Raw genomic sequence first — 13,761 nt, 5'->3', positions numbered from 1 at the left:
AACAACTTCTATTGTATTACGACTTATTTACAATTTCAATAAGTATTGGATTTATGTTATTTGATAGGCAACCAGACTATAGTTAGTTTCATTTATTTGAAGTTTGATATGTTAAAATTTATATTGATTGTGTTATCAATATAATGAATGATTGAAAAGAGTTTTTATTCTGTACACATACTCGAGTACAATCGTGTATTTTGGCTGTTATAGAACTTGTCATGTTTATTTCTAAATACTTAACTACAGTCGTGTATCTGTGCAAATACCTGACTGTCACAGAGAGCTTGTCATGTTTATTTCTAAATACCCGATTGCAGTCGTGTATCTATGCAAATACCCGACTGCAGTCGAGTATTTTGTCACAAAGAACTTGTCATGTTTATTTCTAAATACCCGACTGCAGTCGTGTATCTATGCAAATACCCGACTGCAGTCGAGTATTTTGTCACAGAGAGCTTGTCATGTTTATTTCCAGATACCCGACTGCAGTCGTGTATCTGTGCAAATACCTGACTGCAGTCGAGTATTTTGTCACAGAGAGCTTGTCATGTTTATTTTCAGATACCCGACTGCAGTCGTGTATCTGTGCAAATACCCGACTGCAGTTGAGTATTTTGTCATAAAGAGCTTGTCATGTTTATTTTTAAATACCCGACTGCAGTCGTGTATCTGTGCAAAAACCCGACTGCAGTCGTGTATTTTCTTACAGCGTATTCCCTGTGCATATATGGCAATCCTGCTATATCACATAGATTGTACAAACTATCTTATTTATCATTAATATAATTAACAAAAAAATAAAATATATTAATGCTGTCAAGTTATCTTTAATGACATTAAATATCAACAACATCCTCATCATAACTATTACATCTCATAGTCCAAAAAATGACACTACAAAATTTTTTTCCATGACCTATGCCCAAATAATTTTACAGCCAAGGCTTTTCGAAATGGTGTAACATGATATTGTTGGCAATATGAATTGACATCAAGTACATCGGTTAGGACCTCCAAGTACCGCAACAAAAATGCTCCACAATCACCACTAAAAAAATTCATAGAAATCAATTGTTAAAAATCATCATTTTTATTATTATGTTCAAAACACATTATATATATAGTACATACCCTGATTTTTGTTGTAGGCTGTCACACACTTGCACGATGGGCCAAGGAATTTTCGATATAATCTCACTACAGTCTGGATGTGTTTCGTGATATGCTATCTTCTGAAGTACTAGAGGTATCATGTCTGCAACAGGCAGCAATTGTCTCACAAAAACTGAATCCTTTGTTAAATCTATCATGGAGTCATAAATAAAAATCTTGCCCCTAAGTATATCGACCACACCGAGAACCCAATGATCATTCATGAATATTGGCAAATACACCTACGAAATACAGACAATATTCTTAACAAGTAACGACAAATATATCTACGAAATGCGGTAACTATTTTTATCTACTTGTAGTGCATATGATGTAAAAAACTAAGCATATAATGTGAAACTTACAGTGGAAACATTTTTCCAAGGAGTGGCATAGTCCAATTTTGCACAATTAGCATAATCAATGCAGCAATAGAGAGTCAGGAGAAGGGAGTAAGGCGTTGGGTTTAAGGGACGGTGAAGAATAAGAGGAGAGCAAAGCGCCAAAGGCGCGTGAAGCGCATGCGGAACGGGCACAGAGAAAAATCAGTGTGGAGGAGAAGCAGCCAAGCTCATTCCCTTCGCTTCTGGGGCCAAAGCAGTGCAGTTGTTCCTGGCCAAATCAAGGATTTGGGGCTTCTTGCTACACCTACGTTACTTAAGAATGTTCTTCGGGCAAAGAGAGGGAGCTTTGTATCTCTGAAGAAGAAGAGACAGTAATCAATTGGAAGAAGAACGAACGGTAATCAATTGGAAGAAGAAGAGCTTTGTATTCACCTCTAGCTTCAACTCCAGGGATGGGTGCATGTTTTGTGACTGATTGTGCAGGGTAATTTGGATGATTTAGGTTTTTAATTAGGGTAATTTCCTAACTGCACATAAAAAAAGGCATATATGAGGAATTTTAGAGTATGGAGGTGTTTTTAGATAAATACCCTTTTTTTGGGGTATACCACGAACAAATCCCTGATTTGTGACTGTGTATGAATGGTTAGGCGTTAGGGATTGCACGATTGCAATTTACTGTTCTACCCTTTTTTTTTCTCTCTCTCTCCTCTTTCTTTATATATTTGTATTTGTTTTTTCTAAGGCAAACTGGAGTGGTTTAAAAAAATTACAACCATTCGGTTATTTGTCACTTATCGGAATGAGTTGAAATAGTAATGAATTACAATGGAAATGAAAAATGAAAATTATAATAAATTATTTATTTCAGTTGTAGAAATCGGAATTTGAATGAATTTGAATCTCATTGATGTGTTTATTTAATTTTGAAATCAGAATCAAAATAAGTTGAATTATTTCAAATTACTAAAATGCCCTTAGTTAATTATAATAATAACTATTATTATTATTAAAATTATTGTTAATATATTAATTAATTATAATCTATCATTAATAGTAGTAATAATAATAATATTAATATTAATAATAATAAAATAATAAATCATCACCATCAACAAAATAACCCATTTCCAAAATAATAATAATAATCAAAATCAAATTAATCCATTTCCCAAATAATCATCATCAACAAAATAATCCATTCCCAAAAAAAAAAAAATTAACGGCAATAATCAAAATCAAAATTGTCATTGTCATCAACAACAACGGCAACAACAAATCATCATCGTTAGCAACAGATGTATGTTGGATCAGAACCATTGACATCAGAGACGAAATTGAAGATGAAATGAGATAGGGACAAAACCAAGACAACAACGAAATTGACACAGCCCAATAGAGATGAAACCGGCAACAAGTTGTTGTCTGCAGCCGATGGACCAAGACGACAAAGATGGTGGATGAGTTTGGCCACGATGGTGATAGAAGCAGCTCTGATGGCATTCGATTGGGAGGCTCGTGCGAGAGAGTTTAGGTTTTAGGGATTTTTTTAATTTTTCGTTATTTATATTTTTATTTGCTTCACCATGCGTGTTTATTCTTTTAGTAATGATTTAGTTAGAGATGAGCTTTTACCATAAGCCTAACAAACATAAAGGAATAATTTAATCATATTATAATTTTAAATGATTGTCGTTGCTACTATAACTTATTTCTTTGCATGATTGTAGAAAGTATACATCTAATGACTTTTTAGCTTTATTTTTCATAAAATAATACATCTAATAGTACAATATGGAACTTTGTTTCATCACAAATTTCACTTTGAATTATTTATTTACATTTTGTAGTTATACATGTATCTGTAATTGAACACATGTAATTAAATCTATATTCTTTCACCTATGTGTTTTTTTTTTCCTTTTCGTTAGAATACTCAACTAGGTGTTATATTATGCATATTCTCCTTTTTATTCATGGTCATGAAGCATGTGAATTTCATGCTTAACTTTACAAATGAAAAGCATGTACTGGTGTGCAGATGCCAACAAATAATGGCCAACCACAACAGTCATTTCAAGTTAAGATCGACTTTGATGACGTAAATCCAAAGTCTTATGTTGATTAGTCATCCCAAAACCTGAATACTAACCCACTTTATTTTATTGAACAAGAAGATGATGAAGCATAGTGGTCAAATGATGATAATAAAGAGATAACACATGTTGATGATGAAAGTGAATTAAATTGGGATCACGATAGAAGGGTTGTAAGACACATTGAAGGTGGTGAAGAAGTGGATTGTAAAGATAGTGAAGAAGGAGATGAAATTCTTTCCAACTGTAAGTCAAATGATAGAGAACATGGTCTGCTTTCAGATTCGGAAGATAAGCAAACAATCAATTAGATAAATAAACATAATATAAGTAACTATTACACTGCTAATCCTAATGAAGTAACTGGAGTGGTTGTTGGGTAGGAGTTTAAAAATGTCCAACATTTCATAAGAGTACTCTAAAACTACAGTCTTAAGAGTGGGTTTGATCTTAACAAGATTAAGAATGACAACAAAAAGTTCAAGGCAAAGTGTTCGAACGAGAGTTGTCCTTGGTTTATTTATGCAGCACAAGTAGAATCTGGGACCAAATTCATAATTCAAAAGCTGAATAATGTACATGAGTGTAATGGAGTGTTAGAGACCAAAGAGGCATTATATAAGTAGATTGCCTCTCAATTTGAGAGAACCTTGAAGAATAACCCCAAAATACCTATAAAGGCAATGAAAGATGAGTTAGTTAGCAACCTAGGGATTAAGGCAAACATGAAGAAAATGCATACGACCAAGAAAAGAGCAATGAATGAATTAAATAGGAACTATACAGATTATCTTGATATGTTAGTAAAGATGAAATTTGTGTCTGGTTTTGATAAAGATATAATGTCAGCTTTGGAGGCTTATGTTTAACTTTGCAACTTTGAAGAATTGATTCATTAATAGATGTAGATGGTTTATAGGATTAGATGGTTGTCATTTAAAATGGCATTTTGGAGGTGTGCTATTGTTAGCAGTAGCAATAGATGTAAACAATGGAATTTTTCCAATTGCAACTTGTATTTTTTTTAATCAGAATGTGCTGATAGATGGAAATAGTTTTTGGCAATATTAAGTGAGTGGCTGAATATATGGAATCAAAGTCAAGTGACATTTATGACAGATAGGCAAAAAGAAATATTACTAGGCTTGGAAGCATATTGGCATGGTGAGGCATTGTGCCAAGCATATGTTTGCTAACTTAAAAAGTAATCATCTTGATATCATTGATAGAAACCTATTTTGTGCTGCAGCAAGAGCCACTAGTGAAGATGAATGGGAAGAAAACATGATGAGATAAAAACATCTAAAAAAGACACATAGGCTGTTTACGATTATTTGATCAAGATTGACAAGAAAGAGTGGGCTAGACATGCATTTACACATGATGTAAAAGTTGATCATGTAACCAACAACTTAATTGAGTCATGGAACAGTTGGTTAAATGAATGCAGAGACAAGCTTGTATTGACACTTATGGAATTCATTAGGAAAAAAGTTATGAAAAGCTTGTACAAAAGGCATTCCAATGCAAGAAAATGGATTGGGAAGCTACCTCCAATTGTGGGGAGAAAGTTGAATATTTCCAAGCAAGAATGAAGATTTGTAAGGGTGCTTGTGGCTAGTGAGTATAAATTTGAGGTAATAGATGAGAATAACAAAACACTTATAGTTAGCCTGTAGAATAAAACTTGTGACTATGGTGTCTATGAAATTTGTGGGGTACCCTGTAAACATGCGATGCCATGTATCGCTCAAAGACATGAGGATGGTGTTGATTATGTGAACAAAAGACTGACAGTGGAAACATGTTTGGCCACATATGCAAATATCATACATCCACTTCTAGATCACATTACTTGGCTACTGTTGAATGCCTAAAAATCTTACCACCATATGTCAAAGCAAGAGTTGGTAGGACTAAAATAGTGAGGAGAAGAGAGCCAGGGGAACAGCCAGGGAAAAGAAAGACCAAGCAAAGATGTAGCAATTGTACCATTTTCGACCATAACAAAAGAGCATGCAAAAATGCGCTTGTTGATGCCACTGGATAGGTTCTGAGTTATTTACATTTGCGCCTACTATTTCGTGCAAAAGCATGTTTAATATCCACTACTTAGTAGCTAAAATGCTTAGTATCAATTGCTAAATAGGTTACAATTATTCATTTGCACTCGTAGGTTACTTAATAGCTAAAATGCTTAGTATCCCATTGCTCAATAGTTCACATTATCATTTGCACTTGTGGGTCACCATGAAAAAAAAAAAAGAAATGCAACATAGAGCATAACTATATAGGATGCTTTCAACACCCATCAGGTAAGTCTAAAACTATCTTTTTCTTCTTTATGGTTGTTGTCTTTATACACTAATCATGCATTATTGATAATGCAGCAACAACCACACAAGCTATGAGCGGAATCTCTAAAAAAACTAGTAACCAGAATTGTCATACAAGTTTGCCAATTCAAAACAACATTTCAAAATGACATCCTTCACTCTGACAATCAATTGCGAACTGAAACATGCTATCTTCAATTCAACATCAGCCCTCTTTAATTCAACCTCTGTATCACATTTCTTCAAGTCAACATCACCATCAACCTTCTTCAATTCAACATCAGCATTACTTTTCTTTAAGTCATCAGCAACACCCCTCTTTAAGTTAGCATTCAAGTTAGCAACAATATCACCCGTCTTCAAGTCGGCAGTAGCCTAACATAAGTAAAAAAACAACCCTATTCAAGTCATCATTAAAGATGGATGTGATTCCAATTTGATATCAAATCAAGGTAAAAACTCAATCTTCCTTATTTGCATTTGATAAACATATGTGAATGAGACATATATGTCAGGCAGGATGGTTTATTTTGTTTATTATCTATATTTGTTTTTGAGATATTAATATTTTTTCATTTTTTATGCAGCTGTTGGCGTTGCATCTCATTATGATTTTTTACTAAAGCATAGATCACCTGAAATCTAGCAAAGTTGGTCACATTTTGTTGATGAACTTTCCTTAAAAAATTATGCTTGATAAATTGTGGTATTTTTTTTTCTTTTTTGTCTTTTTGGTGAACTCATTTTGATTTATTTTTCAATGCACTATTTTTTTCATGTATGAATCACAATAACTTTTTAGGATTTTAGTTATTATTATGATTAGTATTTTTGTGAACAGATTTTTTTTTTTTTAAAAAAAGATTATGGTTATTGTTGTAATGTTTATGGGTACCAATTTGATATAGGACTATGATATAATGATTTGTTGTTATGTTTATTGGAATGGTGGTACCAATTCAAAGATTGTGGCTTTCTATGAAAACTAGTCAGATGATTGTGATTTTTCGTGTTGATTGGATTATTATTAAGATTTAATGATTTTGTTGTAACCAGCAGCTTTTGATTTCCTTTTAAATGGTCTTCTAAATAAAGGTGTTCTTGTAATTTAATTAATAGTGGATGGTTAAATTAGAAAAATAGAAAATTAAATTGGATCTCTTGGTCAAATTCCAATCCTTATAAATAAGGGTATGCTTGTAATTTTATTAACGATCCATGGGCAGATTGGACAATCAATAACTTTTTGATGACATGTCCAGATCAATATATTGGCTTGGGGTAATTTTTAAAAACCTCTCCTGAGGTTTGGGCTTGTTGCAAGTAGATGGCGAGAATTGATTTATTTGTAAAAAACCCCCTACCGTCAGTTAAGTTTAACATTGACTGTTAGTTGACCGTGCAAAGACAATACTACCCTTAACAATAGTTTATCAACGAAAATAACTAAAAACAAAGCCGAAATTATTAGCTATTTTACACTTTTTAAATTATTGATATTTTCTTAAAGTTTCCATAATCAAGTTAAAACTATACATTTCCCAAATCCTCTTTAAATTATTGATATTTCCTTAAAATTCCTACAATACAGATAACTTTCAACATTTATGCATGGAATCACTCATATCCTTTAGCTATGATTTTGTAAATTTTTGATATTGACACTGCTCATTCTATCATAAACACTGCTTGTGCTTTTTGCCACCGATAATTTTGGTTTTTATTTAGTTATTTTCGTTTACAGACTATTGTTAGGGGTAATATTGTCTTTGCACGGTCAACTAACGGTCAGTGTTAAACTTAACTGACGGTAGGGGATTTTTTACAAATAAATCAATTCTCGCCATCTATTTGCAACAAGCCCAAACCTCAGAGGAGGTTTTTAAAAATTACCCTATTGGCTTGTATGTTAGAGGGAGAAAATGGTAATTATAAGTTGAAAATGAATTTTCGGTTAAAATTAAAAGAATCCGTTAATAATTTGGGATTTAAATATCCATTTTAAAACGTTAAGGACTTTTAAATTTTTTTCTCTAAATGTTTGGGGTGTATAAATTCTTTTTCATGAGGGTACATTTACTTTGAAATCAAATCACTCCATGTTCAAACTTCTTTTCCTGTTTTTTTTAAAATACGAGAGTACATTTACTTTGAAATCAAATAACCCCATATTCAAACTTCTTTCCAATTATTATTATCATTGTTTTAATTGAGAATATTGTTTGGGTAGAGTCAGATTACATAAAAGCAATTAAGTATTTTCCGAATCTGAAAACAAAAATAAATAAAAAACAAACTTAAAACAACTGATTGATTTTGAATTCCTTAAGAAGAAGGATGGCTCCTAATCCTTTGAAGTGCATCGCTGAAAATCTGTTCCTCCTCCGAAAGTAAAGGATTGATCTCTTCCTTGAAAAGCTTGTCAAATTGGCTTCTTAACTCTCTCCATGTTTCATCCAACTCGGCCAATTTGCTGCTTCCGACGAATTTCATACCCTTCTCAGCAATCTCACGGGAAAGCATTGGTGTTTTGGTCACTTTACGGCTCAATGACCGCGCAAACGTTGGATACATGGACAATTGAATATCTCCATCTTCATCATCAACCACAAGTGGCGTTGTTCCCTTAGATCTTTCAATTGCATCAGTGAAAATTTTTATTTGCTCCAACTGGTATTGTCCTAGCTTATCAATGCAGATATTAATCTTGGCAAAAAACTTTGACCATCTTTCGTCTAACTCCTTTATCTTTGTGCTGCCAATCAATTCCATACTCTTTTGAATAATCTCGCGCGAATCTTAACATTAAAGAGACAACGCCAGTAGCTGCTGTGTGTTGCCATCGAGGTTATGGTAAATAAATCGCTTCAAGAATTTTTTTTTTTTTTTTTCATGAGATCAAAGACATAAATGGAACTTAATAGAATATTGGTATTTTTAAGTATTAAAACCAGAATAATTGAAAAAAAGAATTTGATACAAATTTTGAAGGGACGTTGGAAGGGGACGCGGGCGAAGTTCGTCTACGAGTAGAATTCTTATCATTATAATTATCATTTTCTTTTTCCCTTTGGGAATATGAGTCTATTAGAATATTGTTTGCTTTTTCCTTCTAGGACAATTAGGATCGAATTTATTTTTTATTTTTAAAGAAGGTATCAATAAATCAAATACAACGTTTTTCGGTTACGCTCTTCTCACGGGCACTATTCAGGTAAAATCAAATATTATGAGGGAAGAGTCAACAAATCAAATTCTTTACATAATTTATCAATGAAATGTCTTTTGAAAATGGGGAAATTATGTGTTTTTACAGGAGAACAAACAAAGGTTATAAATAATATGAAAAAAAAAATCGACTTTAACGTACGTGGACTTTGGCAGATGATTAGGTTTTTAACGTGGTAAAAATAAAATTAATAAGTGAGGGTGAAATCAACTTTTAACTGCTAACCAAATTGTAGTTAATTCAGTTAATAACTGGAATGAAACGTAATCAAATGATGCATTTTAATTTTAGTTAGATTTCGGAAAGCCTTGTGTTTTAGTTTGATTGCTGAAAATACAGAGTGAAAAAGAAAATGAAATTTCATTTTGTGAATGAATTGAACTTACATACCCTTGGTTGCCGAAATCTTTGGGGTTATCGTGTATCGTAAAAAGGGCTAGTGATGATTTTATAAGTGTAAGGAAAAGTCTCAACCTCAAACTAATTTTTTAGATTGAGAGAGGCGCAAGACCGCCTAACAAAAATAAAAATAAAAAACCAATTGATTAACATAACTGTGGCAAAGCTTAATTTTCTTATTCAATGGTTAGAGAAATAATAAGAGACTAACAAAGTTTCTTTTGTTTATTATCTCTGTACAACAGTGTAGATCTGACAATGAAGATGGTATAAATATTGATTTCAACTATCTCTAGTGGGCGGTTGTCAGTGGTAGTAGATGGTGGCTGTCTGCAGTGGCCAGCGATTAACATTCTTATTTTAAATAATTATTAAAATTAGTTTTATAATAAAATAATAATACTAACTATTAAAACATGTAATACAAACCATATCTATACCAAACGTGAGTTATTGTATAATTTAATACATTACCATACAATACAATACAATATAGTGCGGAACTGGTTAATACTTAAGAGATACCAAAATTTCTCAAGAGAGAGAGAAAAAGAGAGTAACAAAAAATGAAGAAGGTGGTAGAAATGTTTGGGGAGTCGATATCCCGTTTTTTTTTTGGGGGGGAGGGGGGGGGGAGAGGTAAGAGTGGCAAAATAAATAAACGAATCAAATTATAAATGAATTGGGTCAAAATTCTATTGATTCAGATTCGATTTGTTTAATAAACGAATCGAAATCTTAGGATTCGGATTCGATCCGTTTATGAAGCGAATATTCAATTCAATTTGTTTTATTTGTTTAATAGAATTAATAAATGAATAGAATCAAATCCGGATTTGTTTACTATTTGTTTATCATACTATGAATCCATAACGAATCAAATCAAATTTAGATTCATTTACAATTTGTTTAGAAAAATATAATTAATAAACAAATTAAGCAAAATAAAATATAAAAAATCCACAAATATAATATCCTACAAAATACAAATAATCCAAAACATATTTTAAAATTAAATATACAATCATCCAAACACCAAATTACAAATTCTTAACAATACAAATAACAGTAATTAAAATTCAAATTATAAACTAAGATGATTTCTTTAATTCTCTTCATTTTGTCTTTGTCAACTTGAAAACAAGAATCCTACACCAAAAGTAAATAAATGATATTAACATGTTACAATATTGATAATAGCCACTATAATATTTCAATATATCAAATATACAACATATTTTTAGTATTGCTAAGGAAATAATAATTAAATCTATAAAGCCAAGAAAAATAAACAAGATAAAACTTGACTTATCGCACTCCCACATTGTCATTAGGATAAGATGAGCAGTAGAAACAATAGTTAATGTTATTAAATAAATCATCAAAATTTTCAAACATTTCATTTTAGCTATAATTCATTTTATCAATTATGAGATGGAAATTTAAATACAACCAATCATAAGCTTGAATAAATTCTAAGCTGAAAAAACGAATCACTAGTAAAGGCTGCATCTTGATGATTGTGCATTTGAGGAAAAAAAAATAAAAGAAAAAGAATCATATGAATTTAAATTTCAAAATGTGTTGAGATAAATCTCAGCTGATGGAGAAATCTAAAGGCAAAAACTATACAATAATGTAAAAATTTAAATCTAGCTAGAGTTTAGTAAGTTTCAAATTGAAATAAGTTTATTTTAAAAGATAAAAATAAAATTCTAAGCAATAGTATTGCTCTATAATTTCCATTTCCATAACAAATCAACTATTCACTTAGGTGGCGTTTATTTTTTTATCTGAAATTTGAATAGAGCTGAATTATTCTGAATTTTAAATAGAATTGAATGTTTGAATCTGAATCATACATTTGTTATGTTTGAATCTGAATCATACATTTGTTTTTCTATTTGAATCGTTAAAAATAAATATTAAGTTTTTTTAACTTAAAAAACTAAAAAATAATATTTTTACGTTATGTCCTTACAAATTATAAATGTTAAATAAATAATAAACATCTCAAGGAATATAAATAAAATAATAAATTATCATAACATAAATCATATTTAATTTGATACAACTCTTTAATATTCTATATTATTTATTTTAATCAATTTTATTATAGTTTATGATGTTTTTATATGAAAAATATTCATAAAAAATTATGAAGATAAATAAAGTTAATTTTTGAAGAAAATAAATAGATAACAATAATAATAGTCTATCACTATATATTATCACAAGTTATATAGAGAGGGTAATAATGCTAATTATTAAATTTTATTTAGGTAAAGATAAAAATTAATTAATTAATTAGGGATATTTTGGAGAATATCTTTTAATGATATCATTCAAACTTTTTAGATTAAGTAAAAAGCTAAAAAAAATTAGTTTAATAACTTAATGATTTAATGACTGAAAATTTTTATTAAGTTAAAAAAATAAACAGACTTGATGATTTAACTGATTAAAATTAAGTCATTAAGTCAAAAGAAACAAACAGGCTCTTAGTCTTATCCAAAGCCGAAGCTACAAAGCTCAAAAATTAAATTAAAAAAAAAAAGAATTAGAGCTTATTTGTGAGGTGCCGGCTGTGAAATTGTGGAGAAAAAGAAAAGGAAATTGCTGAGTGTGCACACAAGAGTCAAGAGAGGCTGCTGCAGTTGAGAGGTGTGGGGAAGAAAGAGCGAAATAATGAATTGAGAAAACTAGGGCCAGCTGCCCTAACTCTTGTTTAAATTTTATGGTTTATCTTATTATCACTAAAATTATAATATTAACCTTCGAATTTTAAAAAAATTTCCAACGAATTTAAAAATAAAAAGTAATTTAATTAAATGAATAGTAAACGAATGGATGGCATTCGATTTGTTTATGACCATTTATTAAACAAATAAACAAATTAATAAGTTTAAATCTGGATTCAATTCGTTTAATTAGCGAATCGAATCGAATTAATTTGTTTATTAAACGTATCAATTTTTTTTCCAACATTTGAGTTTTAATTTGAGTCCTAATTACTATGGGTCATTCATATATTAGATAATGAATTTTATGATTTGTAAGGTTACTTATTTACCATCTAATACAATTACAATAACAAATTCAATTACAACTACCGCTACTAATTACATTCATGTATTAGATAATGAATTTTATGATTTGTAAGATTACTTATTTACCATCTAATACAATTACAATAACAAATTCAATTACAACTACCACTGCTTATTACAATTGAAATTAAAATTATGATTATAATAACAATAACAGGATGATAAACTTTAGTTCATATAAATATACTTTTGTATTAGAAACTACATTTTAAATTTAAATTAGTATTGAATTAAATAGACCCATTGGAAAAAAAATTAAGCCATTTTTTTTTTCAGTCAAACTTTCACGTTAAGGGATCGCCCGCCCTTTGTTATTTGTGTGTTTGTGATTAAGAATGGAGCTAGCTGTAGAAGGAATATTATGTCCCCAAATCAGATTTGGTCATAAAATAATTTTCCCTATGTACCTATCTTGGCATCAAAGTTCATTCAATGACAATGCTTCATATTTGTGATTTTCAAATATGTATCAAATAAAAACAAGTGATAGACTCTGTATATTCAACGATATTAATTCCAATTCCACATAAACGGGCTTGACCACGTTCCTTTGAAAATAACATATACTTGCAACGTAAACTTCATAACCTAAAATAGGATATGATAAGAAAGAATTCCAATTTGGAAAGATAAATCTATGGACTTTGGTTACATGGAAATTTCGAGACGATAAATTTTTTTTTCACATTGTACTGCGGCTATTGACAAATTGACGATGGGTTTTGCGACTTTAATTTCTTTTTGTTTATTTATTTTGACTAAAATAATAAAGTTAACAATTTTCCATAGATCATCGTCCATCGATGTTTTTAAATTGCAATTTTCAAATTTCAACAAATCCCGAATTGAACGGTTCAAAAAAATTATAAGATGGAGAGTTTGGACCAATTAAAATTGAAGGAAAAAGATTCTCTCCTAACTGATTTCTTTTGAGCTTTTTAAGATCTCATGTCATGTGTCTTTTAGTGGTAGTATGTGGGTAATATTCAATTTTATTTATTTATTAACAATCAATCAATAATTGACTTATTGCACAGAACATGATCAAATCAGGAGAGAATCCTGATCCAAAATTGAATTGTGTGTATTTTC

This window comes from Citrus clementina, unplaced genomic scaffold (assembly GCF_000493195.1).
Source record: "Citrus clementina cultivar Clemenules unplaced genomic scaffold, Citrus_clementina_v1.0 scaffold_3, whole genome shotgun sequence".
Classification (NCBI taxonomy): domain Eukaryota; kingdom Viridiplantae; phylum Streptophyta; class Magnoliopsida; order Sapindales; family Rutaceae; genus Citrus; species Citrus x clementina.
This window is presented reverse-complemented; position numbering follows the sequence as displayed.